The sequence below is a fragment of the Ceratotherium simum genome, unplaced genomic scaffold (assembly GCF_057802395.1).
Source record: "Ceratotherium simum simum isolate JZ-2026a unplaced genomic scaffold, ASM5780239v1 HiC_scaffold_44, whole genome shotgun sequence".
NCBI lineage: Eukaryota > Metazoa > Chordata > Mammalia > Perissodactyla > Rhinocerotidae > Ceratotherium > Ceratotherium simum.
In genome coordinates this window covers 492,938-520,605 of record NW_028261260.1, presented here as the reverse complement: position 1 = coordinate 520,605, position 27,668 = coordinate 492,938, and positions in this window count along the sequence as shown.

The following is a 27,668-nucleotide window of genomic DNA, read 5'->3' as shown; positions in this document are numbered from 1 at the left end:
GAAGCAACCTAACCCTGCATTTCCCGTAGGAGCAGTGGGTCATATTCACTGATTCAGTGTTCACAGTGACTTTATAGAATGTCACACTGTGCATAACGAGAACTGACTGTATCTTATGTAATCCTCACATACTCCTTTACAGTAGGCAGGGTAGGGAACAGGGTGTCCACATTTTACTATTAAAGTAAGGCTATTAAAGACATTATGAGCCAAGTAGAGAATTTAAAATGTCTTGTGCTCAGCATAAGAGCCATGGGTTTTTTTGTGAGGAAGATCAGCCCTGAGCTAACATCCATGCCAATCCTCCTCTTTTGGCTGAGGAAGACTGGTCATGGGCTAACATCTGTGCCTATCTTCCTCCACTTTATATGGGATGCCACCAGAGCATGGCCTTACAAGCAGTGCATTGGTACGTGCCTAGGGTTCCGAACCCAGGCCGCCAGCAGCGGAGTGCGTGCACTTAACCGCCACACCACAGGGCTGGCCACTAGCCATGAGTTTTGGAGCAAGGAAGATCTATGATGAACTGCTGTTAAAGGAACAGTTACCTGGCAAGAGAATGTAGTATTGAGAAGAAGAGGGAGAACTGAGCCAGAGGAGAGAACTGAAAGGAGAACCAGTTGTTAAATTCTCCAAGTATTTCCATTGTTAGGTGAGGAGATTCGGAGCTAAGGTGCCGATGTGATAAAGGAAAAGTAGCAGCCAAAGGATGAAATAATGGATTTGGTAACTATATAGGGTATAAATTAGGCTGTGGTTCTCAAAGTGGGGTCCCTGGACCAGCAGCATCAGCATCACCTGGGAACTGGGTAGAAATGCAAATTCTCAGGTGCTGCTGCAGACCTGCTGAACTGGAAACTCTGGGGTGGGGCCTGGCAATCTGGGTTTCAACAAGGCCTCCAGGTGCTTCTGGTGCTTCTGGTGCCCATCAAGTTTAAGAGCCAATGAATTAGAAAATGATTCCAACACGTCACCATGCGCAGGTAAGCTGCAAGGCAGGGAGGTGGTATTTGTTTGGAGGATAAGATGCATTTTAAATTTTAGGAAAAAGTAGTTCAGCGTCTGTTTCATCGTAAGCATTCCATAGATACCATTTTAGCTCTCTGCGTTTAACGTCTTTTTTCCACAATATGTTCTCCTTTAGAGAGCTCTTGGTAAGTTATTTACCACTTACTCTGAGAGTCCCTTCTTTCTTGAAATCCTGTTTCAGACTTGGAAATGTATTTTATTTTTGTGCACAAGCTCCTCTATTTAAAATCTGGATTTCTCTTCCTATAGGATCATGTATGGCACATGCAGCCTTACTGTAAATTTGGAATGCCATTGGTTTGTTCCAAAACCTTAGAATGTTTTAGAATTTAGAACCTGATGAATAGAGAATTTATATGCTCCTGTGTAGGACTCATATTTTTCAGATGTCTAGAGGTATCCCAACTTGCCAGTAATGTGGCCTTAAGATTTAGTGGAACTTGAAAATCTGAATATAGTAGAAAATGAATTACATCTCTCATATTAACATTTACAAAATAAATGGTCACAATGTTAACTTACCAATAAGCACTTTCTATATTGTAGGCTCTGAAAGTATCTCGCTTACATAATAAACATGATAAAGTTTCAAAGAGGAGCCAATTAACTTTTCAGCAAAAGCTTTACTTGAGTGTATCTTGGCTTCCTTTTTGACAGTTTTAGCCTTAATGTTACAGTAATGTTTTCTTTTTCTGGGAATAAGATAATCTTGTATTTGGTGAACATTTTAATTTTTAATGGCCACTTGTGTTTTGTGATATGCATGTGTTCAAACAATCTATAAGAACTAACCATTACCACCCACATATAGGATTATACAGGAATGGAGGAATTTTGGCTGATTTATTGTATATAAGTGTTCAACCAAAGCAGATGGCAGACTCTACCACTTACAATGATTTAGGGGTTTGAAGCAGTATTTTTAAATACAAATAATCTCAAAACTGGTAATATATAAAGTATATTACTTACTGTGTTAACTAATCAAAATAGTTAAATTTGTTATCTTTCCTCCATTTATAAGGATGCACCCATTATATAGATTCTGTACAAAATTTCAAAGATCACTTTTTTCCTTTTCAAAGTTTATTTATTTTAATTTTTAATAGTGAGAACCATAGTGTTGGGTAGACTGCTGCACAATTACTAGAAATGCTGAGAGTCTTTTTGAAAAGTGTAGAAGTCGAAAGATAATGAAAAGTACATTTCTCCAATGTTAGGTCCCTTGAGGATCTGATAGGCCTCTGTCTAGTTGTACCCTGAAGAGATGGAAGATTAAACACCAGCACAGGACACAAGAGAACAGGCTGCCAACTTGAGGGCTTCCCACGGACCACAGAGTGCCTGGCAGATGCTTGGAGATTAAATCTGGGCTTTGTCCATGGGTGGACCCTGAGAGGAGGATTTTGCTTAAATGACCAGAGAATAGACAACCTTTCTTCTTTATAATAAGTAATACTTACCATGTAAATTTCTTTATAAATCTATGAATAAAATAAAAAATATATAACCCATATAGAAATCAACTCTTACTGACAAGCCCCACAGCCTTCTCTAGAGAGCTCAACAGAAAATGTCTCAGCTGACTGTCAATGGGTCTTCTCTGAAAGCCAGCCAGCCCTTCACTGATAGCCCTGGATAAGGAAGGCCAGATACAATTCTTTGAAGATGTTTAGCTGAATTCAGAACCAAAAATCCTACCTCCAGTTGGCTCCTCTGTGAGAATGGATGGCCGGCCTTATTTCACAGGCTGGGCAGTTGAGGTTTCAGATGAGCTTAATTGCTCTGTTCCCAGGGGATGGAAAAGGAGGATTGTGACACTGATTCAGGGCTGAGAGTTTGCAGGTAAAGATAGGGTCATAGAGGGGAATAAAGATTTCAGCAAATCGGTTTGTTGTTCTCTACAGTGGGAGTAATTTAAGAAGCAGATAGTCTCTCACTCCAACTTCTCTTCCCTGTTCTCTATCTGTAATATCGCTGTAAAAATTCTTGCTACAAAAATTTCAGTCTTTTTTCTTTGCAGTCTGTTTATTATCATCTTTACGAATTCTTTGACTTCACCACCTTCTTGGCACCACAGCGCTAGCCATTGTGATATTATTATAGATTCAGTTTTGCAATTTCATCCTCTTGTCTCTATTTCCTCTGCCATTTCTTAGTTTTAGTTCTTATTGTATCTTATGCTTGAAAACATTTGAAGCTTACAGAGTATATCAGTTCCTTATTTTCTCAACTTTTTATTATCTAAGTGCCCTCAACTATCACTTTTTTAAAATAAAGAAGTGAAATACATAACAGAACAATACACTGTAATAAATTGACCACTTATATAGTTCAACCTGAAATCCCTCCCCACTTAAAGGAGACCATCTTTTATAATTCACCATGCTTTAGTTTGGGCAGGGTCAGTTTATCAATGATTTTAGGATGTTTTAAGCCACATGAGTTAAATACAGTGTAAGGTAAAGTTGTTAATCTTTTGGTTTGGGTTTGTGTTAGGGTTTTGGTTCATGTTAGGGTTTGGGTTAGGATTAGGGTTCAGGTGCAGGTTCAGGTTAGTGTTTCGGTTCGGGTTAGGCGTAGGGTTAGGGATAGGGTTCGTGTTCAGGTTAGGGTTAAGGTTCAGTTCTGGTTAGGGTTAGGCTTCGGCTTAAGGTTTGGGTTAGGGTTAGGTTTAGGTTTCGGGTTGGGGTTCAGGTTACGGTATGAGGATTCGGGTTAGGGTTTGGGTTAGAGTTAGGTTTAGGGTTCGGGTTCGTTTTAAGGTTAGGTTTCAGGTGATGGTTAGGTTTAGGGTTAGTGTTTGTCTTAGGGTTAGTGTTAGGGTTAGGGCTCGGGTTAGGGTTTGCATTAAGGTTAGTGATCCGGAGGCCGGCCCAGTGGCACAAGTGGTTAAGTGCACGCGCTCAGCTGTGGTGGCCTGGGGTTCACAGGTTCAGATCATGGGCATGCACCGACACACCGCTTGGCAAGCCATGCTGTGGTGGCATCCCATATAAAGTGGAGGAAGATGGGCATGGATGTTAGCCCACGGCCAGTCTTCCTCAGCAAAAAAAAAAAAAGAGGAGGATTGGCAGATGTTAGCTCAGGATCGATCTTCCTCACACACACACAAAAAAGGTTAGTGTTAGGGTTAGGGTTAGGGTTAGGGTTAGGGTTAGGGTTACGGATACTGTTAGGGTTCGAGTTTGGGTTAGTCTTAGGTTTATGGTTAGGGTTAGGGTTAAGGCTTGTGTTATGGTTAGTGTTAGTGTTAGGGTTAGGGTTAGGGTTTGTGTTAATGTTAGGTTTCATGTTAGGTTTAGGGTCAGGGTTAGTGTTGGAGTTAGGGTTAGGCTTACATTTTGGGTTTGGGTTAGATTTAGGGTTAGGATTAGGAACCTAACATATTCATGTTAGGGTTAGGGTTAGGTTTCGGGTTAGGGTTAGGGTTATGGTTAGAGTTTAGGTTAGGCTTAGGGTTAGAGTTAGGGTTAGGGTTAGGGTTCGTGTTAGGGTTAGGGTTCGGTTTAGGGTTAGTGTTCGGGTTAGGTTTAGGGTTAGCGATAGTTTCAGGGTTAGGGTTATTGTTAGTGTTCTTTTTAGGGTTTCGGTTAACCTTTACGGTTAGGGTTAGGGTTAGTGTTAACTTTATGGTTCGGTTACGGGTTAGGGTTGTGTTCGGGTTATGGTTACAATTAGGGTTGGGGTTACGGTTAGGGTTAGGTTTCAGGTTCGGGTTTGGGTTAGGTTTCCGGTTAGTGTTGGGTTAGGGTTCGAGTTAGTCTTAGGATTAGCTTTCGTGTTAGGTTTAGGGTTAGGGTTACCGTTAGGGTTAGGGTTAGGTTTAAGGTTCGGGTTAGGGGTAGGGTTAGTGTTAGGGGTAGGGGTAGGTTTAGTGTTAGTGTTAAGGTTAGGGTTAGAGTTAGCGTTAGAGTTAGGAGTTAGGGTTATGGTTTGGTTTTGGGTTTGGGTTATGGTAAGGGTTCGTGTTATGTTTAGGGTCTGGGTTTAGGGTTAGGTTTAGAGTTAGTGTTAGTGTTAGAGTTAAGATTAGCATTCTGGTTCGTGTTAGGATTGAGGTTAGTGTTAGGATTAGGGTTAGGGTTATGGTTTATGGTTAGGGTTAGGATTGGAGGGTTAGTGTTTAGGTTAGGGTTATGGTTAGACTTTGTCTTCAGTTCACTTTAGAGTTTGGGTTATGGTTAGGGTAGTGTTAGGGTTCGGGTTAGGGTTAGGGTTAAGGTTCGGTTTAGTGTTAAGGTTAGGTTTAGTGTTAGGGTTAGGGATACGGTTAGGCTTCAGGTTAGATTGTGGGTATAGTACAGGGTTCCATTTAGGGTTAGAGTTACGTTTACAGTTAGGGTTAGTGTTTGAGTTTGGGTTCTGGTTCACTTCATGGTTAGGGTTCAGGTTAGGTTTAGTGTTAGGGTTTGGATTGGCATTTGGATTAGGGTTCGGGTAACTGTTAGGTTTAGTATTAGGGTTAGTGTTAGGGTTTGGGTTCAGGTTAGGGTTTGCATTACCGATAGTCTTAGGGTTTACTTTCATGTTACAGTTAGGTTTAGTGTTCAAGTTAGGTTTAGGGTCAGGGTTATTGTTGTGTTAGGGTTAGGTTTAGGGCTAGGGTTCGCTTTAGGTTTAGGGTTAGGTTTAGTGTTAGGTTTCGAGTTAGGTTTCGGGTTATGGTTAGGGTTAAAGATCAGGTTAGGTTTGGGTTTAGGGTTAGGGTTAGGGTTAGGTTTAGAGTTCGGGGTCGAGTTTTGGTCCTCCTTTAGGGTTAGCATTTGTGTTAGGTTTAGAGTTAGGTATAGGGTTAGGTTTAGGCTTCTTCTTCAGTTTACGTATAGAGTTAGTGTTATGCTTAGTGATAGAGGGCGAGTTTGGTTTAGGGTTTGTTTTAGGTTTCGGTTTGGGTTTGGCTTAGTGGTAGGGTTCGGATTAGGGTCAGGGTTAGGGTTAGGGTTAGGGTTAGGTTCAGGTTAGCATTAGGTTTAGGGTTGGGGTTAGTGTTCTGGTGAGAGTTAGGGTGAGTGTCAATGTTAGGATTCGGGTTCGGGTTCAGGTTAGAGTTAGCGTCAGAGTTAGGCTTAGTTTTACGGTTTGGGGTAGGGTGATGGTTAGGTTTAGGGTATGTGATCAATTTAGAGTTTGGGTTAGGGTTAGAGTTTCGGTTAGAGTTAACAGGTTTAGAGTTAGGTTAAGATTTAGTATTCAGTTTTAGGGTTAGGGTTAGCATTACAGTTAGTGTTAGGGCTTGTTTATGGTTAGGGTTAGGGTTGGGTTATGGTTAGAGGGTTAGAGTTTAGGTTAGGGTTAGGGTTAGGGTGAGTGTTAGGTTCTGGTTCTTGTTAGGGTTCGGGTTAGGGTTAGAGCTGTGTTAGGGTTAGAGGGTTAGGGTTTAGGTTTACAGTTGTGTTAGGGTTTGGTTAGGAGTCTGTTTAGGGTTAGGGTCAGGTTAGGGTTAGGTTTAGGCTTTTGGTTTGAGTTCTGGTTTCAGTTAGGTTTAGGGTTTAGGTTAGAGTTAGGGTTAGAGTTAGGTTTAGGGTTAAGGTCAGGTTAGGGTTAGGTTTAGGCTTTGGGTTTGGGTTAGGGTTAGGTTTAGAGTCCGGTTAGTGTTATGGTTAGGGTTCAGGTGAGGTTTAGGGTTAGGGTTAGGGTGGGGTTTTAGGGTTAGAGTTAGGGTTAGGGTCACTGTTAGGGTCCAGGTTCCAGTTAGGATTAGGCTTCGGGTTAGAGTTAGTTTTAGGTTTAGTGTTAGGCTTACTGTTCGGGTTAGAGTTAGGTTTAGGGTTAGTGGTCGGGTTAGGGTTATCGTTCGGGCTAGGGTTAGAGTTCCAGTTAGTTTTAGTATTCTGATTAAGGTTTGGATTAGGGTTTGTGTTAAGGTCATGTTAGGGCTATGTTTAGGCTTCAAGTGTGGGTTAGGGTTAGATTTAGTGTTCAGCTGAGGGTTAGGGTTATGTTCAGGGTCTGGGTTAGGGTTCGGTTTCGGGTTCATGTTAGGGTTAGTGTTCGGGTTCAGGTTAGGGTTAGGTTTAGGGTTAGGGTTCTTGTTAGGGTTAGGTTTCGGGTTAAATTAAGTGTTAGCTTTTGGTTTAGGGTTAGAGTTAGGTTTAGGGTTAGGGTTTACTGTTAGGGTTAGGGTTTGTGTTAATGTTAGGTTTCAGGTTAGGGTTACGATTAGGGTTAGGGTTAGGGTTCAGCATAGGTTTATTTTTTCGTTCAGGTTTAGGGTTAAGGTTAAGGTTTGGGTTAGGGTTATGTTTTGTGCTATGGTTAGGATTTGATTTGGGTTCGGGTTAGGGTTAGGGTTGGGTTAGGTTTAGTGTGCGGTTTAGGATTCGGGTTTTGGTTAGGTTTATGTTTACTGTTAGGGTTATGGTTATGTTACCATTACATTTCGGGTTAAGGTTAGGGCTCGGGTTAGGGATTGGTTAGGGTTAGGGCTTGGTTAGGGTTAGGGCTAGGGTTAAGGTTTGGGTTAGGATTAGGGTTAGGGTAAGCGTTAGGGCTAGGTTTAGTGCTAGGGTGTAGGGTTAGTCTACCTGTTGCAGTTGGGGTTAGGTTTAGATTTGGGGCTCGTGTTAGGTTTTGGGTTCAGCTTAGGGTTAGGGTTATATTTAGTGTTAAGGTTAGGGTTATGTTTTGGGTTAGGGTTAGGGTTAGTGTTGATGTTAGGGTTATTGTTCGAGTTAGGGTTATGGTTAGTGTTAGGGTTCAGGTTAGGGTTAGGGTTCGGTTTTGTTCAGGATAGTTGTAGAGTTAGTGTTCTTGTTAATGTTAGGGTTTATGTTAGGTTTAGGCTTAGGGTTAGGGTGTGGGTTAGGATTATGTTTACAGTTAGGGTTAGCTTTATGGTTAGGGTTACAGTTAGATTTTGTGTTAGGGTTAGGGTTCGGGTTAGGGTAAGGTTTAGGTGCGGGTAGGTTTAGGGTTCAGTTTTGGATTAGGGTTAGTCGTAGTGTTTTTGTTAGGGTTAGAGTTCGGTTAGGGTTTGGATTAGGATTAGGTTTAGTATTAAGGTTTGTGTTAGGATTCGCATTTCAGTTAGTGTTCTGGTTGGATTTCGGGTTCAAGTTAGAGTTAAGGTTAGAGTTAGAGTTAGGTTGTGGGTTGGGTTTGAGTTAGGCTTAGCGTTAGCTTTAGGGTTAGGGTTAGGATTCAGATTTGAGTTCAGGTTAGGGTTAGGGTTAGGGTTAGGGATAGGATTAGGGTTAGCTTTCAGCTTAGGGTTAGGATTCAGGTTAGGGTTAGTGGTAGCATACGGGTTAGTGTTAGAGTTAGGGTGAGGGTTCAGGTTAGATTTAGGGTACTTGTTAGTGTTTGGGTTAGGGTTAAGTTTAGGGTTAGTGTTAGGGTTAGGATTACTGTTAGGGTTAGGTTTTAGGTTAGGGTTAGGGTTCGGGTTAGTGTTAGTGTTAGTGTTCAGGTTCAGATTTGGGTTAGGGTTGGGGTTAGGTTAGGGTTAGGGTGTGGTTTAGGATTCGGGTTGGGTTGGGTTTAGGCTTAATGTTACTGTTTGGGTTAGGGTTAGGGGTAGGTTTAGGGTTCAGGTGATGGTTAGGGTTCAGCTTAGTGTTTGGTTTAGGGTTAGAGTTAAGGTTAGGATTAGGGTAGGGTTAGCGTTAGGCTTAGGATTAGAGTTAGGGTGTAAGTTTAGTGCTGGAGTTATTGCTATGGTTAGGGTTAGGTTTCAGGTTTGGGTAAGGTTACGGTTAATGTTCGAGTTAAGACTAGGGGTAGGGTTTGAGTTAAGAATAGAGTTAGGGTTAGTGTTAGGAATAGGGTTTGATTTATGGTTAGGGTTAGTGTTAGGGTTCGGATTAGGGTTAGGCTTCGGGTCAGGTTTAAGTTTAGGTTAAGATTCAGGTTAGGGTTCTTGTTAGGTTTAGGGTTAAGTTTAGAGTTAGTGTTATGGTTTGGGTTAAACTTAGGGTTATGTTTAGGGTTAGGGTTAGGGTTTGGGTTATGGTTAGGGTTAGGGTTAATCTTGGGGTTAGGGTTCATGTTAGGATTAGGGCTAGAGCAAGGGTTCAGGTTAGGTTTATGGTTCTGGTGAGGGTCAGGTTTAGGGTTTGGGTTTGGGTTACTGTTTGGCTTAGTGTTAGGGTTAGCATTGGGGTTAAGTTTAGGGTTCGGATTAGGGTTAGTTTTAGGGTTCAGGTTTAGTGTTAGGTTTAGGGTTAGGGTTATAGTTAGGGTTCAGTTTACATGTAGAGCTATGTATAGGCTTAGGGTTAGAGGGTCGGGTTTAGATTAGGTTTAGGGTTAGGGTTAGGGTTAGTCTTCTGGTTCATGGTGGGGCTTGGATTCTGATTAGGGTTTGGTTTATTGTTGAGTTTCACGTTCAGGTAGGTGTAGGGTTCCAGTTGTGGTTACGGTTCGGCTTAGGGTTAGGGTTCGAGTTAGGGTTAGGGTTCGAGTTAGTGTTAAGCTTATGGTTAGTGTTAGGGTTAGGGTTACAGTTTAGGGTGAGGGCTATGGTTAGGTTAGTGTCTCGAGTTATGGTTATGGTTAGGATTATCTTTAGGTTTAGGGGTTAGGGTTTAGCTTGGGGTTAGGGTTAAGATTAGGGTTATGGTCAGGGTTTGGGTTCAGGTTAGTGTTTGGATTCAGATATGGGTTCATGTTAGGGTTCAGATTTGCGTTATGGTTAGGGTTAGGTTTAGGGTTAGGGTTAGGGTTAGGTTTAGGTTAAAATTGGTGTTCAGTTTCAGGTTACTGTTAGGTTAAGGTTATGGTTCAAGTTCTGGCTAAGGTTAGGGTTCGTGTTAGGGTTAGCGTTAGGGTTAGGATCGGGTTAGGGGTAGGGGCGGGTTAGGTTAGGGTTAGGGTTCAGTTTAGGGTTCAAGTTAGGGTTAGGCTTAGGGTTTGGGTTAGGGTTATGGTTAGGGTTAAGGTTAGGGTTAGGAATAGGTTTTGGGTTAGGGTTAGGGTTTGCGTTAGTATTTGTGTTAGGTTTTGGGTTAGGGTTAATGGTCGGGTTAGTGTTCAAGTTAGGGTTAGGTAAGGATTTGGGTTTAGTGTAAGGTTTAGTGTTAGGTTTAGAGTTAGAGTTAGGGTTCGAGTTACGGGTAGGGTTAGGCTTAGGGTTAGAGGGTTAGGTTTTAGGTTATGGTTAGGGTTAGGGTTAGGTTAGGCTTCAGGTTCAGGTTAGTATTTGGGTGTGGGTTACGGTTAGCGTTTGGGTTTGGGTTAGTGTTAGGGTTAGAGTTCGGGATAGTGTTAAGTTTAGGGTTAGGGTCCATGTTCGAATTAGGGTTAGAGTTAGGGTTCTAGTTAGGCTTAGAGTTAGGGAGAGGGTTATGCTTAGGCTTAGGGTTCCGTTTAGGCTTAGGGTTAGGCTGAGAGTTATGGTTAGGCTTAGTGTTCAGGTTAGTGTTAGGGTTAGGTTTAGGGCTCGGGTTAGGCTTAAGCTTAGGGTTAGGGTAAGGGTTCAAGTTTGGGTTCAGGTTTCGGTTAGGGTGAATTTTACTGTTAGGTTTAATGTTAGGTTTAGTGTTACGGTTCAGGTTAGGGTTAGGGTTAGTGTTCGGTTTGAGTTCGGGTTAGGGTCCAGTTTCGGGTTATGCTTGAGGTTCATGTTAGAGTTCCGATTAGAGTTATGTTTAGGTTAGGGTTAGGGTTAGTTTGTGGTTTAGGTTTGGGGTTAGCGATAGAGCTGGTGTTGGGGTTTAGGTTAGGATTAGTCGTAGGGTTAGGGTTCGGTTTAGGGTCATGGTTTGGGCAAGGTTTAGGGTTAGGGTTTGGATTAGGTTTCAGGTTAGGGTTCGGGTTAGGGTTATGGTTCCGGTTAGGGTTAAGGATCGGGTTTGGGTTAGGTTTAGGGTTAGGTTAGGGCTCAGGTTAGGATTCAGGATAGAGTTAGGGTCAGGGTTACATTTATGGTTAGGGTTAGGGTTCAGGTTAGGGTTAGGTTTCAGGTTATGATTAGGGTTAGTGTTAGGGTTCGAGTTAGGGTTAGGTTTCAAGATATGCTTAGGTTTAGGGTGAGGGTTAGTGTTGGGGTTAGAGTTAGGGTAAGGGTTAGGTTTAATGTTAGGCTTAGGGTTACAGTTAGCATTAGGGTTAGGGTTTGGGTTCAGGTTCGGTTTAGAGGTAAGGTTAGGGTTAGTGTTAGTGTGGGGGGGAGTGTTAGGGTTAGGGTTAGGGTTAGTGCTCGGGTTAGGTTTAGGGTTCAGTTTGAGTTCGGGTTAGGGTTCAGGTTCAGGTTATGCTTGGGGGTCCTGTTAGCGTTCGAGATAGGGTTATATTTCGGTTAGGGTTAGGGTTTGTATGTGGGTTCGGGTTAGAGTTCGGGTTAGGTTTAGGGTAGAGTAAGGTTTGGGTTTAGGGTTATGGTTTTGGTTTTTGTTAGGGTAAGTGTTTGGGTTTGGGTTCAGGTTAGGATTTGGGTTCAGGTTAGGATTAGGGTATGGTTAGGGTTCAGGTTAGGGTTATGTTACGAGTTAGTGTAAGGGTTCGGGTGCAGGTTAGGTTTATGGTTAGGGTTAGGGTTCAGGTTGTTGTTGGTGTTAGGGTTGGTTAGTCATCAGTATAAAGTTAGCGCTTTTAGGGTTATGTTTAGGCTTAATGTTAGAGTTAGGGTTAGGTTTGTGATTAGAGTGTTAGGGTTAGAGTTAGGGTTAGGTTAAAAGTTAGTGTTAGTGTTAGGACTAGCGTTAGGGTTCGAATTAGGGTTAGGTTTACTGTTAGGGTTAGGGTTAAGCTTATGGTTAGAGAGTGAGGGTTAGTGTTAGAGTTAGGGTAACTGTTAGGGTACTGGTTTGGTCTAGGGTTAGGGTTCATGTTATACTTATGGTTATAGTTATGGTTAGGGTTAGGGTTCGTGTCAGGGTTATAGTTATGTTTAGGGTTAGTGTTCGGGTTAGGGTTTGGGTTAGTGTTAGGGTCAGGTTTCGGGTTAGGGTTCAGGCTAGTGTTCGGGTTCTGGTTAGGGTTTGGGTTAGGGTTAGGGTTCATGTTTGGGTCAGGTGTCCGGGCAGGATTAGGGTCGGGTTAGGGTTAGGCTTAGGGTTTGGGGTATGGTTAATATTACGATTAGGGTTTGGATTAGTGCTTGGGGTCTGGTTAAGGATAGGGTTGGGTTCGTGTTAGGGTTACGGTTAGGATTTGTTAGTATTAGGGTCCAGGTTAGGGTTATGGGTAAGTTTTGGGTTAGGGTTACTGTTAACATTCTGGTTTGGGTTAAGGTTTGGGTTAGTGTTGTGTTAGAGTTCAAGTTACGGTTAGGTTTAGGGTTGGGTTCAGGATTTGGGTTATGTTTAGGGTTTGGGTTCAGGTTATTGTTAGGGTTATGGTTAGGGTTAGTGTTAGGGTTCAGGTTATTGTTAGGCTTAGGGTTAGTTTTAGGGTTAGTGTTACTGTTAGGCTTAGCGTTAGGTTTAGGTTTAGGGATATGTTTAGGGTTAGGGTTAGGGTTGGGTTTATAGCTAGGTTTCGGATAAGGGTTAGGGTTAGGGTTAGGGTTAGTGTTAGGGTTAGGCTTAGGGTTAGGGCTAGGGTTAGGGTTAGGGTTAATGTTAGGGTTAGAGTTCATGTTAAGCTTACGGTTAGGGTTAGGGAGAGGGTTCAGGTTAGGGTTACAGTTAGGATTACAGTTAGGGTTAAGGATAGGCTTAGGGTTAGGGTTAGGTATCGGGTTAGTGTTAGGGTTAGGGTTGTGATTACGGTTAGGGTTATGATTTGGTTTAGGGTTAGTGTTAGGGTTACGGTTAAGGTATGTTTAGGGGTATGGTTACGTTTAGGGTTAGAGTTAGGGATACGGTTATGTTTAGGGTTAGGATTCGGGTTAGAGTTAGGGTTCAATTTAGGGTTAGGCGTAGTTTATGCTGAGGGATAGAGTTTGGGTTCATCTTAGGATTAGTGCTGGGCTTAGGGTTTGGTTTAGGGTTAGGGTTAGGGTTAGTCTTAGGTTAGGGTTGGTGTTTTGGTTAGGGTTAGGGTTCAGGGTAGGGTTAGCGTTTGAGTTAGGGATGGGTTTCGGTTAGAATGAGGCCTCGGGTTAGAGTTCGTGTTAGGGTTCAAGTTAGGCCTAGGGATAGGGTTATGGTCAGGATTTGGGTTAGGGTTAGGATTAGAGTTGGGTTAAGGTTAGGATTAGGGTTAGTGTTCTAGTTAGGGTTAGGATTAGAGTTAGGGTTACTGTTAGTGTTAGGGTTAGGTTTAGGTTTAGATGTAGCGTTATTTTAGGGCACGGGTTAGGGTTATGATTAGGGTTAGAGTTAGGGTTAGGGTTAGGGTTCAGCTTAGGGTTAGGTTAGGTTAGCTTTTGGGTTAAGGTTAGGATTCGCGTTTCGGTTCGCATTTGGCTTCGTATTTGGGTTACGGTTAGAGTTAGGTTTTGGCTTAACATTAGGATAAGGATTTGGGTTAGGGTTAGACTCAGATTTCGGGTTAGCATTAGGGTTAAGTTTCGGGTTAGGGTTAGCGTTAGCGTTCGGTTTTAGTCTAGGGTTCAGATTAGTGTTGGTTAAGGGTTTGGGTTAGGGTTGGGGTCAGGGTTATGGTGAGGATTCGGTTTAGAGTTAGGATTTGGGTTTGGGTTAGTGTTAGGGTTATGGTTAGAGTTCGGGTTACAGTTAAGGTTAGGATTTAGGATTAGGCTTAGTGGTAGTGTTAAGGTTAGAGTTAGGTTTGGGGTTAGTGTTAGGGTTAGGGTTAGTGTTAGGGTTAGAGCTAGTGTTTGGGTTAGTGTCAGGGTTCGGGTTCAGGTTAGCTTAAGGTTAGAGTTAGTGTTTTTGTTAGCATTAGGGAAGTTTTGGTTTATGGGCTGGAGTTACGGTTAGGGTCAGATTTTGGGTTAGGGTTAGGGTTTGGATTCCGGTTAGTGTTAGGGTTATGGTTAGGTTTATTGTTAGGGTTCGGTTAGGATTATGGTTAGGGTTAGTGTTAGTGTTAGGATGTGTTAGGTTTAGGGTGATGGTTATTGTTAGGGTTGGGGTTAAGGTTATAGTTAGTGTTAAGGTTAGTGTTAGGGTTAGGTTTAGAGTTAGAGTTACTGTTATTTTTAGGTTCAGTTTAGAGTTAGGGTTCAGGTTTGTTTTCTTGTTAGAGTTATGGTTAGGTTTTAGTGTTAGGTTTAGGTTTAGGGTTAGGTTTGGTTTGGGTTAGGATTAGGGTTAGGATCCAGGTTAAGATATGAGTTCGGGTTAGCCTTAGGGTTAAAGTTAAGGTTCTGGTTAGGGTCAGAGTTAGGGTTACCGTTAGGGTTCAGTTTAGGGTTAGGTTTAAGGTTCGAGTTAGGGTTAAGGTTCATGTTAAGGTTATGGTTAGGGTTAGGTTTAGAGTTTGGGTTGGGGTTAAGGTTAGCATTATGATTAGTGTTAGGGTTAGGTTTAGGGTTAGGGTTAGTGTTAGGGTTTGGGATGGGGTTACGGTTAGGGATAGGGTTTGGTTTAGGGTTAGAGTTTGTGTTAGGGTTAGAGTTAGGGTCACGTTAGTGTTAGGGTTAGGTTTCAGGGTAGGGTTAGGGTTAAGGTTAGTGTTAGGGATAGGGTTAGTGTTCGTCTTAGCATTAGTGTTCGTGTTAGCATTTGGTTTAGGGTTGGGTTAGGATTAGGGTTTACATTTAGTGTTAGGGTTCGGCTTCACGATTGGGGTCGGGTCAGTGTTATGTTAGTGTTAGGGCTAGAGTTTGGGTTCTTGATCTTGTTCGGGTTAGGGATAGGTTTCGGGTTCTTGTTCGATTTACAGATAGAGTTAGGTTTTGGGTTAGGCTGAGGATTAGAGTTTGGGTTAGGGTTAGCGTTAGACTTTGTGTTCAGATTAGAGTTCGGGTTAGTGTTGGGTTAGAGTTTGGTTTAGGGTTAGGGATAGTGTTATGGTTAGGATTCAGGTTAGGGTTATGGTTTGAGTTTGGGTTAGTGTTAAGGTTATGGTTAGGGTTAGGATTAGGGTTCGGGTTAGGTTTAGGGTTAGGGTTAGGGTTAGAGTTAATGTTAGTGTTAGGCTTAGGTTTAGGGTTAGGGCTAGTGTTAGGGTTAGGGTTAGTGTTAGAGCTAGAGTTGGGTTAGTGTTAGGGTTAGGGTAGCATTAGTGTTAGGTTTAGGGTTCGAGTTTGTGTTCGGGGTAGTGTTGGTTAGTGTTTAGGTAGGATTAAGGGTAGGGTTATGGTCAGGATTCGGGTTAGATTTAGGGTTTGGGTTCCGGTTAGTGTTAGGGTTATGGTTAGGTTTAGGGTTAGGGTTCTGGTTAGGATTAGGGTGAGGTTTACTGTTGGTGTTAGCGTAGGTTTAGGTCTAGGGTTATGGTTAATGTTCTGGTTATGATTAGGTTAGGGTTAGATTTGGGTTAGGATTAGGTTTAGGGTGAGTGTTAGTATTAGTTTTAGGGTTAGGTATATGGTTACAGTTAGTGTTAGGGTTAGAGTTAGGGTTAGGGATAATGTTACAGTTAGGGTTAGGGTTAGAGTTAGAGTCAGGGTTATGGTTAGGGATTGGTTTTGGTTTAGGGCTCGGGTTTCTGTTCCCATTAAGGTAATGGTTAGTGTTTAGTGCTAGGCTGTGAGTTAGTGTTAGGGTTAGTTTTGGTTCAGGAAAGGATGAGGGTTACGATCTGTGTTACTTTGAGTTTCGGTTAGGCTTGGGGTTAGGGTTAGGGTTCTGGTTAGGGTTAAGTTTAAGGTTAGGGTTAGTGTTATGGTTAGGGTAGGGTTATGTTTACTGTTAGGGTTTGGGATAGGGTTAGGTTTAGGCTTAGGCTTAGGGTTAGTTTTAGGGTTAGGGTTAGTGTTTGGATAGAGTTAGCCTTAGGATTAGGGTTAGGGTTCTGGTTTGGCATAGGGTTAGGTTTCGGGTTCCTGTTAATTTTATGGTTAGTTTTAGGGTTAGAGTTAGCGTTAGGTTTCGGGTTAGGGTAACAGTTACTGTTTGGGTTAGGGTTCGTGTTAGGGTTAGGGTTGGTGTCAAGGTTATTATTGGGGTTAAGGTTAGGGTTCGGAAATGGTTAGGGTTAGCATTATGTTTAGTGTTAGGTTATTGTTCGGTTAGGGTTAGGGTTAGGGTTTGTGGTAGGGTTCGGGTTAGGGTTAGGTTTAGGTTTCATGGTAGAGTTTGTGTTAGTGTTGAGGTTCTTGTTAGCATTAGGGTTCGGGTTAGTTTTCGCTTTAGTGCTAGGGTTCAGGTTTGGGTGGGGTAGTGGTAGGGTTATGGTGGTGTTTGGGTTAGGGTTAGGGTTCATTTTAGGGTTAGTGTTACAGTTAGGGTTAGGGTTAATGTTAAGGTTCAGGTTACGGCTCAGTTTAGTGTTCAGCGTCTGGTTAGGGTTAGGTTTAGGGTTACAGCTTGGGTTCCGGTTCGGGTTAGCCTTTAGGGTTATGGTTAGGGTTTTGGTATCGGGTTCCGGTTAGGTTTCTGGTTTGGGTCATGGTTAGGGATAGGGTTCGGGTTAGGGCTATGGTTAGTTTTGGCTTAGGGTTAGAGTTAGGGTTCGGGTTCGGGTTTGGGTTAGGGTTAGGGTTCAGACTAGGGTTAGTGATAGGGTTCGGTTTAATGTTAGAATTAAAGTTAGGGTTAGGATTTGGTCTTCGGTTAGTGTTAGGGTTTTGGTTCAGTTTATGGTGAGGTTTTGGGTGGGGTTAGGCTTAAGGTTAGGGTTAGGGTTCGGTTTAGGGTTAGGTTTCGGTTAAGTTTAGGGTTAGCGATAGGGTCAGGTTTAGGTTTATTGTTGGTGTTCGTGTTAGTGTTTGGGTTCAGTTTTGGGTTAGCCTTTATGGTTAAGGTTAGGGTTAGTATTAGCTTTATGGGTCGGGTTCGGGTTAAGTTTCGGGTTAGGGTTAGCGTTAGGGTTAGGGTTAGGGTTTAGGTTACAGTTACATTTAGGGTTGGGGTTAGCGTTAGGGTTAGGTTTCATGTTAGGGTTAGTGCTAGCTTTAGGTTCGGGTTAGGTTTCTGGTTAGTGTTGGGTTAGGGTTCGAGTAGGGTTAGGGTTAGGTTTAGGGTTCAGGTTAGTGTTCAGATTCTGGTTAGAGTTAAGATTAGGGTTAGGTTTCGGGTTAGCATACGTGTTTGGGTTCGGGTTCGGGTTAGGCTTAGGGATAGTGTTAGGGTTAGGGTTAGGTTTAAGGTTAATGTTAGTATTAGGGTTAGGGTTTGGGTTAGTGTTAACCTTAGTGTTAGGGTGAGAGTTAGGGTCTGGTTAGGGTTAGCATTAGAGTTCGGTTCGGGTTAAGAGTAGGGTTAGTGTTGGCTTAGGGTTGAGTTAGGGTTAGGTGTAGGGTTATGGTCAGGATTCGGGTTAGTGTTAGGGTTTGGGTTCAGTTTAGTGTTAGAGTTATGGTTAGGTATGGTTAGGGTACAGATTAGTTTAGGGTTACGGTTAGGCTTAGTGTTAGTGTTCGAGTTAGTGTTAGGTTTAGGTTTAGGATTAAGGTTAGGGTGAGGGTTAGGTTTAGACTTAGGGTTAGCATTATTTTTAGTGTTAGGATTATTGTTAGGGTTCGGATTAGTGTTAGGTTTAGGGATAGGGTTATGGTTAGGGTTAGGGTTACAGTTATTGTTTGGGTTACTGTTTGGGTTCTGGTTAGGGTTAGGGTTGGGGTTAGAGTTCGGGTTCATGTTAGGGTTCAGGTTTGGGTTCGGGTTAGCCTTTACAGTTAGTGTTAGTGTTAGTGTTACCTTTATGTTTTGGGTTTGGGTTACAGTTACGGTTAGCGTTCGGGTTAGGTTTAATGTTAGGGTTTCGGTTAGGGTTGGAGTTAGGGTTCAGATTAAGGTTAGATTTGGGGTTCGTGTTAGGGTTGGTGTTAGCATTCGAGTTTGGGTTAGGTTTTGGGTTAGTTTTGGGTTAGGGTTTAGGTAGGGGTAGAGTTAGGGTTAAGAGTAGGATTAGGTTTAGGGTTAGGGTTTGGGTTCGGGTTAGGATTAGTCTTAGTGTTATTGTTAGGGTTAGGTTTAGTTTTAGGGTTAAGGTTACGATTAGCGTCAGTGTTAGAGTTAGGGTTAGGGTTATGGTTAGGGTTAGGATTTGGGTTAGGTTTAGGCTCCTGTTAAAGTTACGGTTAGTGTTAGTGTTAGGGATCATCTTAGGATTAGGTTTAGGGTTAGGGTTCGGTTTAGGGTAAGGGTAATGTTACGGGTTGAGATTAGGGTTAGGCTTCAGGTTCAGGTTCAAGTTAGTGTTCAGGTTCTGGTTAGTGCTAGGGTTTGGGTTAGGGTTCTGGTTCCATTTAGGGTTAGGGTTTGGGTTAGTGTTAGGCTTCCATTAGGGTTAGGGTTAGCTTGTGCTTTAGGGTTAGTGTTACTGTTAGGGTTAGGTTTAGGGTTCAGGTTTGCTTCAGGATTAGGGTTAGTGTTAGGTTTAGGGTTAGTGTTTGGGTTAGGGTTTGGGTTTGAGTTTGGGTTGGGGTTCAGGTTAGGGTTACGGTTAGGATTTGGGTTAGGGTTAGTGTTAGGGTTAGAGGTCGGTTTCTGGTTAGGGTTAGTGTTCTGGTTAAGTTTGGGGTTCGTGTTAGTGTTTGGGTTAGGTTTTGGGTTAAGGTCGTTTTGGCTTTATTGTTAGGGGTTGGGTTAGTTTTAAGGTCAGGGTTAAGGTTCAGGTTAGGGTTAGGGTTAGGAATCGGGTTACAGTTTTGCTTAATATTTGGGTGCGGTTTAGGGTTAGGTTAGGATAGGGTCGGGTTACAGTTAGGATTCAGTTAGGGTTAATGTTAGGGTTCTGGTTAGTGTTATGGTTAGAGATAGGGTTAGGGTTAGGTTTAGGGTGAGGGTGAGGTTTCAGGTTAGGGTTAGGCTTAGGGTTAGTTTTATGGTTAGGGTTAGTGTTAGAGTTAGTGTTACAGTAAGGGTTAGGGTTATGGTTAGTTTTAGGGTCAGGGTTATGGTTGGGTTAGGGTTAAAGTTAGGTTTAGTGTTAGGATTGGGGTTAGGTTTCTGGTTAGCGTTAGGTTTAGAGTAAGAGTTAGGTTTGAGTGAGGGTTCAGGTTAGAGTTAGGGTTCGGTTTAGGGTATGGGATAGTCTTAGGGTTAGGGCTAAAGTTGAGTTAGCATTACTGTTACAAACCCTAACTCCAGCCCTAAAACTTATGCTAACATTAACACTAACTTGAAGCCCAATTCTCATCCTAGCCCTAGCCATACCCCTAACCCTAACCATAGCCCTAGACCTAACCTTGTCCCTAACTGTAACCCTAACACTAACTCTACACTTACTCCTACCCTAACACTACGCCTACCACTAAACCTAAACCTTACACTTACCATAACCCAACCCCAACCCGAAAACTAACCTTAACACTAACAATAATCCAAGCCCTAGCACTAAGCTTAAGCTTAGGCCTATCCCTATAATTAACCCTAGTGGAAGGCACAACTCTAAACCTAGCACTAGCCCTAGCCCTAACCCTAACCCTAACTTTAACCCTACCCCTACCCCTAGCCCTAGAACTAGCCCTAATCCAGCCCTACACCTGAAACTAATCCTAGCCCTAGCCCTAACCCTAAAACCCAGACCTATCACTAGCCATAATTCTAACCCTACCCCTACCCCTAGACCTGGCCCAAACCTTAACCCTAACGCTAACCTTATCCCTAACTCTAGCACAAATGCTAAGGCTGACCCTAACCCTAACTCTAACCCTAACACTAAACTTAACCCTAACCATAACATTAAACCTAAGCCTAATGCAAACCTAACCCCAACCCTACCCCTCCCCCAAACATAAAACTAATTCTAATCCTAATTGAGGTCTAACCCTAATCCTATCCTTAACCCCAACACTAATCCTAGCCCTTTGCTCTTACCTACATCAATCCTAACCCTAACTCTAATCCAACCCGAAGCCTAACCCTACTCCTACCCCTAACACTAACCATAAGCAGAACCCTAATGTTAGCACAAACATTAATATTAACCATAACCCTAAACATAACACTAAAAATAGACCTCTCCGACCCTTAACCTTACCCCTAACTTTAACCCTAAACCTAAGCCTAACTGTGCCCTTTCCTCTAACCCTATGCTTAATCCAATCACTTAGCCTAACCCTAACGCTAACCCTACCCTAATCCTAGCCTTAGCCTTAACCTAACGCTAGCCCTAACCCTAACCCTAGCTATAGCCCTAGCCCTAACTCTAATCCTAAACCTAATCCTAACCCTAACCCTAGCCCTACCCTAACCCAAAACCTACCATTAGCCCTAAGCAAACCCTTACAACTAACCCAGAACCTAATCATAGCCCTAAACCTAACCCTAACACTAACCCTTACTCTAACCCAACCATAACTCTCACCCTAAGCCTAACCCTGATCCTAGACCTAGTCCTAACACAAACCCCTGCCCTAGACTAACACTAACCCTAACTGTATGCCTAATGCTAACCCAAACCCAAACCCTAAGCATGACAGTAACCCTAAACCTGAACCTACGCCTCAACCTAACACTAACCCTAACAGCAACCCTAGCCCTAACCCTATTGGTAAGCCTAACACTAACCCTAACTGAAATGCTAGCCTTACGTATAACACTAACCCTGATGCTATCACTAAACCTAACCCTAGCCCTAGCCCTAGCCCTAACCAACCCTAAACCTAACCATAACAATCCACCCAAGCCCTAACCCTATCACAAACCTAGCCCTACACCTGACCCTAACCTTAGTCCTAGCCATAAGCATATCCCTAAATCTAACCCTAACTCTAGCCCTAACCCTAACTGTAGACCTAGCCCTAGCCCTAACGATAACCCTAGCCCTTTCCATAGCCCTGGCCCTATCACTAACTCTAACACTAGCACTATCTCTAACCTTAGCACTAACACTAAAGTTAACACTAACCATAGTGCTAAACCCAACCCTAGCCCTAGTCCTAACCTTAACTCTAAGCCTAGCCCTAACCCTAACCTAGCCATAAACCAAACACTAATGTTAACTGTAACCCTAACCTAGCACTAACCTTAACCCTAGCCCTAAAACTACCCCTAAACCAAACCCTAACCTTAACCCATCCTAACACTAGTCCTAACCTTATCCCTACATCTAGGCTTAACATTAGCCCTAACCCTAACCCTTGCCCTAACCTGAACTCTAGCCCTAACCCTAACTCTAATGCTAAATCTACCCCTAACTCTCACCATAACCATAACCATAACCCAACCTGAGACCTAACTCTAACCCTAGCCCTAGGCATAACCCTAACTCTAAGCCTAAAACAAACCCTTACCCCAACCCTAACCATACCAAGATACCTACCCTCCCTAACCCAAACACTAACCCAACACCTAACCATACCCCTACTCGTACTGCTAAACCTAACCTAACTCTAACCCTAACGCTAGCCGTACCCCTAAACCAAACCTAACACTAACCCTAACCCTAATGCTAACACTAATCCTAACCCGAACCCTAATTCTCACCCTAGCACTAGCCCTAAACCTAACCCTAACTCTAGCCCTAGCCTTAACCTTATCTTGATCCCTAACCCTAACACAACCCTAACCCTAAACCAACCCCTCCCTTAAAACTAAACCTAACCAAACGCCTACCCCTACCCCTATGCCTAACCCTAACACCAAGCATAACCCAATCTTAATCCTAACCCTAAAACTAAACCTAGCCCTAGCTCTAAGCATAACCTTAGTCCTAGTTCAACACTAAGCATAACCCTAGCCATAACCCTAAACCTAGCTCAATCCCTAGTCCTAACCTTAACCATAACACTTACCCTAACCCTAACCAAAAACATAACCCTAACCCTAACTCTAACTCTAATCCAACCTCACCTCTATCCCTACGCCTACCTCTAACCTTAACACTTATGCTAACTCTAACTGCACTCCCTATATGTAACCCTAAACTTAACCCTAACCCTACGACTACACCTAACCCTGACCATACACCTAGCCCATACACTAACCATAGCCATACCCTAAACCTAACCCTACCAACACCTAACCCTAACCATACACCTAGCCCATACACTAACCATAGCCATAAACCTAAACCTAACACTAACCCTAGCCATAAACCTAACCCTAAACCTAACCTTAGCACTGACCCTAGCCCTAACCCTAACCCTAGCCCGAAAGCTAACCCTAAATCTACTTCTAACCATAACCCTAACCCTAACCTTAAACCAAGCCTTACACTAACCCTAGCCCTAACCTGAGCCCCAACACTAACACTAATCCTTGTCCTCACCCGACCCCTAAGCCTATCCTTAACCTTAATACTAACCCTGATCCTAGCCATAATCCTAACACGAACCCCAGCCCTAGACCTAACCCTAACTCTAACCCTAACCCTAAAACTGGGCCTAACACTTAACCCAACACCAAACCCTAACCCTAAATGCAGCCCTATGCCTAGTCCTAGATCTAATAGTAACTCTAGCAGTAGAACTGAACCTAACCCTAGCCCAAGCCCTAAACCTAGCCCTAGACCAAGCCCTAGCCCTAACCATAACACTAGCCCTAACTCTAGTGGTTGACCTAACCCTAACACTAACGTGATTCCCAAAGCTAATTGTATCGCTAACCCTAAGTTTAACCGTAACCCTACCCTACCTCTATCCCTAACACAGCCTTTACTCAGACCCTAACACTTACTGTAACACGGACCCTAACCCTAACCCAACACTAAAACAAAACCTAACCCTAGCCCTAACCCTAACCTTAAGCCTAACCATAACCCAATCCCTAGTGCTAACACTGACACTAATCTTAAGCATAATCCTAACCCTAAACCTACCCCTACTCCTAAACCTAACCTTATGCCTAACCTTAACCATAACCCTAAATCTTAGCCTACCCCTACCCCTAAGTCTAACCCTAACTCTAACTCTATTGCTAACCCTAACCCTACCCCTCCCCACCCCTACAACTGCTCTGAACCCTAACAATAACCCTTACTCTAACCAAACCATAAGCTTAACCTTAACACTAATCTTAGCACTAATCCTAATCCAAACACTTGCTCTAACCCAAACACTAACCCTAACCCTAGCTCTAACCCTAAGACAAACCAACCCTAACCCTAACAGTACCCTAGCCCTAACCGTAATCATAAACATAAACTTAACCCTAACCATGGCTCTAACCATAATGCCAACTCTAACACTAGCTGTAACCCTAAATCCAACCCTAACCCTAAAACTAACCCTAACCCAATCCCTACCCCTGCCACTGACCTTAACCCTAGCCCTAACCCTAATCCTATCCCTACACCTACTCCTCCCCATACCATACCCCTAACCCAAACCCTACACCATTCTTAACCTTAAACCTAATTCGAATGCAACCCTAACCCCAACGCTACCACCAGCCATAAAACTAACCCTAACTGTTACCCAAACCTAACTCTAACTCTATCCGTAACACTAACACTATTCCTAGCACTAGCCACAATCCTAACCCTAACCCTACCCCTAATCCTAACCCTAGCGCTAGCCCTAACCTTATCCCTAACCCTAACCCTGACAGTAACCCTAACACTATCCCTATGCGTACCTCTCTGCTAAACTGAACCCTAACCCAACCCTAAATCTAACCCTAACCCCAGTCCTAGCACTAACACAAGCCCTAACCCTAAGCCTAACCCTACCCCTACACCTAATAGTCCCCTAATCCTAACCCAAACCCTACCCCATCCCTAAACTTAGACCTAGCACTAACACAAGCCTAATCCCAGCCCTAACCCTACCGATAATCATAAAACTAACATTAACGCTGTCGCAAACATAACATCAATCCTAAACCTCACCCTAACACTAATCCTAGCCCTGCACCTACACCGACCCCTACCCTAAACCTAACCCTAACTCTAACTCAGCTCTACCCTACCCCTACCCTACCCCTACCCTAATGCTAACCCTAACCCATCCGTAACCCTAATCTTAATCCTAGCCATAGCCCTAAACATAAAACCAACACCAGCTCTAGCCCTAACCCTGAACTACACTAACCCTAGCTCTAACCCTAACACTAAACTTAGCACTAACCATAGTCCTAAGCCTAACCATTGCACTAACCCTTACTCTAATGATACCCCGAGCCCTAACTCCCACCCTAACCCAACCCCAACCCAACCTCAATGCTAACCCTAACCTTAAACCTAAGCCCGCCCTAACACTAAACCTAGCACTATCGCTAACACTAACCATAACCATAGCCGTAACCTTAACCCTAGCACTAGCCCGAGACCTAGCACTGACCCCAACTGCAACCTTAACACAAACCATTGACCTAGACCTAACACCAACCCAGCCCTACACCTGAAAATAACCAGTTTAACCCTACCCCTAAACCCAGGCCTTGTCCTAGCACTAACCCTAGAACTATCCCTAACCCTAGCCATGGCCCTAACCTTAACCCTAACATTAACACTATCCCGAACCCTAGCACAAACACTAATACTAACCCTGAAGCTAACCAAAGCACTAAAACAACCCATCCTACTAACTAACCCTACCCTTAATCCTAAACCTAACCCTAACTGTGACCCTAACCTACACCTACCTCTAATCATAACCCTTACCCTACCATAACCCTAACCTTAACCATACAATAATTCTAGCCCTAGCACCACCATAACGCTAGCTATAGACCTAACACTAACACTAACACTAGCCCTAACCCTATCCCTAGCCCTAGCCCTAACTCTAAACCTACCCTTAACCCTAACACTAGTCCTAACTCTAACCAAAACACTAACCCTAGCCTAAGCAAACCCCTACGCCTACACCTCATGCTAAACCTAACCCTAACACTCACCGTCAACCCTAGCCCTAACCCAACACAAATCCTAGCCCTAGATCTGACTCTAAACTTAGCCCTAGCCCTAGCCCTAACTATAACCCTAACACTAACCCTAGCTCTAGCCCTAACCCCAACCTGAACCATAAATATAGACCTAGCCCTAGCCCTAACACTAACCCTAGCCCTGTGAATAACCCTGGCTCTAACAGTAACCCTAACACTAGCCCTATCCCCAAACCTAACCCTACAACTACCCCTAAACCTAACAATAAACCATCCCAAAGCCCAACCCTACCCATTCCCCAGAGCCTAACATTAACCCTAACTCTAACTGAACGCTACACTAAACCTGACTCTAACCCTTATCCTAGTCTGAGCCACAACCCTAACCCTAGTTCGAGCCCTAACACTAACCATATCTCTATCCCTAACCCTAAACCTAGCCTCAGCCATTGCCCTAACCCTAGCCCTAACCTAAACTTATCTCTAAACCTAACCCTACCACTAAAAATAAACCTAAGCTGGGCTGGCCCCATGGCTTAGTGGTTAAGTGCGAGCGCTCCGCTGCTGGCGGTCCAGGTTCGGATTCCGGGTGCTCACCGACGCACCGCTTCTCCGGCCATGCTGAGGCTGCGTCCCACATACAGCAACTAGAAGGATGTGCAACTATGACATACAACTATCTACTGGGGTTTTGGGGGGAAAAATAAATAAATTAATTGATTAAAAAAATAAAAATAAAAAATAAACCTAAGCCTAGCTCTGTAACTAACCCTAAACCTAAACCTTACTTAACTCTAACCCTAGCCCTAGGCCTAATCCCAACCCTAGCCCTGGAGACGACTCTAACATTAACCCTAACCGTAACACAACACTAGCCCTAACCCTAACAGTTACCTAACCCTAACTCTAGCCCTAAGGCCAATACTAGCCCATGTCCAAACCCTAACCCTAACCCTAGTCCTAATCCTACTCCTAACCATGACACTAGCACTAAACCCGAAGCTAACCCTAACCCTAACCATAAACCTATACCTAATACAAACCCTAACCCTAACCATAACCCTACCACTAACACTAGCTGTCACCCGAAAACTGCCCCTACCCAAAATGCTAACCATAACCCTAACCCTAGCCCTACTCTTTTTTTTTGCCTCAATGTTAATACAATTTTATTTTTTTAATTTTTTGTTTATTGCAGTAACATTGGTTTATAACATTGTATAAATTTCAGGTGTACATCATTATACTTCTATTTCTGCAAAGATTACATCATGTTCACCATCCAAATACTAATTACAACCCATCACCACACACATGTGCCGAATTATCCCTTTCTCCCTCCTCCCTCCCCCCTTCCCCTCTGGTAACCACCAATCCAATCTCTGTCTCTATGTGTTTGTTTATTGTTGTTATTATCTACTACTTAATGAAGGAAATCATACGGTATTTGACCTTCTCCCTCTGACTTATTTCACTTTGCATAATACCCTCGATGTCCATCCATGTTGTCACAAATGGCTGGATTTCATCGTTTCTTATGGCTGAGTAGTATTCCATTGTGTACATATACCACATCTTCTCTTGTTGGATTGTTTCCTTCATCACTATGTAATGCCTTTCTTTGTCTCTTTCTGCAGTTTTTGTTTTAAAGTCTATTTTGTCTGATATGAGTACTGATACCCCAGCTTTCTTTTCATTGCCTAAATACATTTTAAATCAGTGTCAAATTCTACAAAAATTTCCGAGTGAGATTTTGATTGGAAAGACATTGAGCAAATAGATTAATTTGAGTAGAATTGATATTTTTATAACACTGAGTTTTGGAATCCAGAAACATAGTATTTCTACCAATTTATTTAGGACTTCTGTGAGGTTTCTCAATACGATTTTAAATATTTTCCTTTTAAAAGTAGATTTAGTTTAGTTTTTACAAGATTTTCTATCAAGCTATGGAATTTCCCTTTTATTCATAATTTTTATTGTTTTTGTCGTATCTACATGGTATTACTTCTTCATCTATTCAAATACTCATATTTTTTCCTAATTCAGTCTGATAATGTGATCAAGTATATTTAGAGATTTTCCAGAATTAAACCATTCAGCCAAAAATGGGATCAACCCAGTTTGAACATAGAGTATTGTAATTCTTATAGATTTTTAAAATTGATATCAATAATACAGTAATATTATTTAGGATTTTTACATCTATGTAAGTGAAAGGATAGGCCTGAATACATTGTTATTATATATGTATATATATATATTTTTTTTAAATCAGAATTTGCTGGCCTCCTTGGATGAGTTACAGTGTGGTCTGCATTTTTTAAATTCTGGAAAAGTTTATAATAAATATGGATGATTTTTTTCCATGAAAGTTTGGGAGCACCTGCCTTTAAAACAAATGAAGGAGAAAGGAGTTGGGAAAGTAGATAGAGGTATACAAAATGCAATCCTTACATTAAAATGTGTTAATTCAAAATATTTGATGTATTCTTGATGAAAGATGAAATAAACATATAAGAATAGTATTCAAATTAAAATATAGTGCATATACTACATTTCTATATCCTATTGGCTTTATGTAGATCAAATAATTATCTGTCTTGTTCATGTACATTTAAACAGATAAAATTTAAGTGAATTTAAAATGAATCATGCAATGTTTTGTTCCTCTTTTCCCCATCACTTTCTTTATCTTTCATTCTTATCCTTCATGCAATGATATTGTTTGCCAGCCGCTGAGACATTTGAGACAACATTCTCTAGAGTGATGTTTCTCTTTGTTGGATAAGTATATTCATAGTAGTTTACTAGATGATTTTAGGCGGTACATTAAGAAATATGTTTTAATAATGTTCTTACTTGTCTTAAAATGTGTTACAAAAATATAACTACAAAATTAAACCTATCATTTCAGAGATATTAGTGCTAAGATCAAAGCAGATATGAAAATGCCTGCTAAAC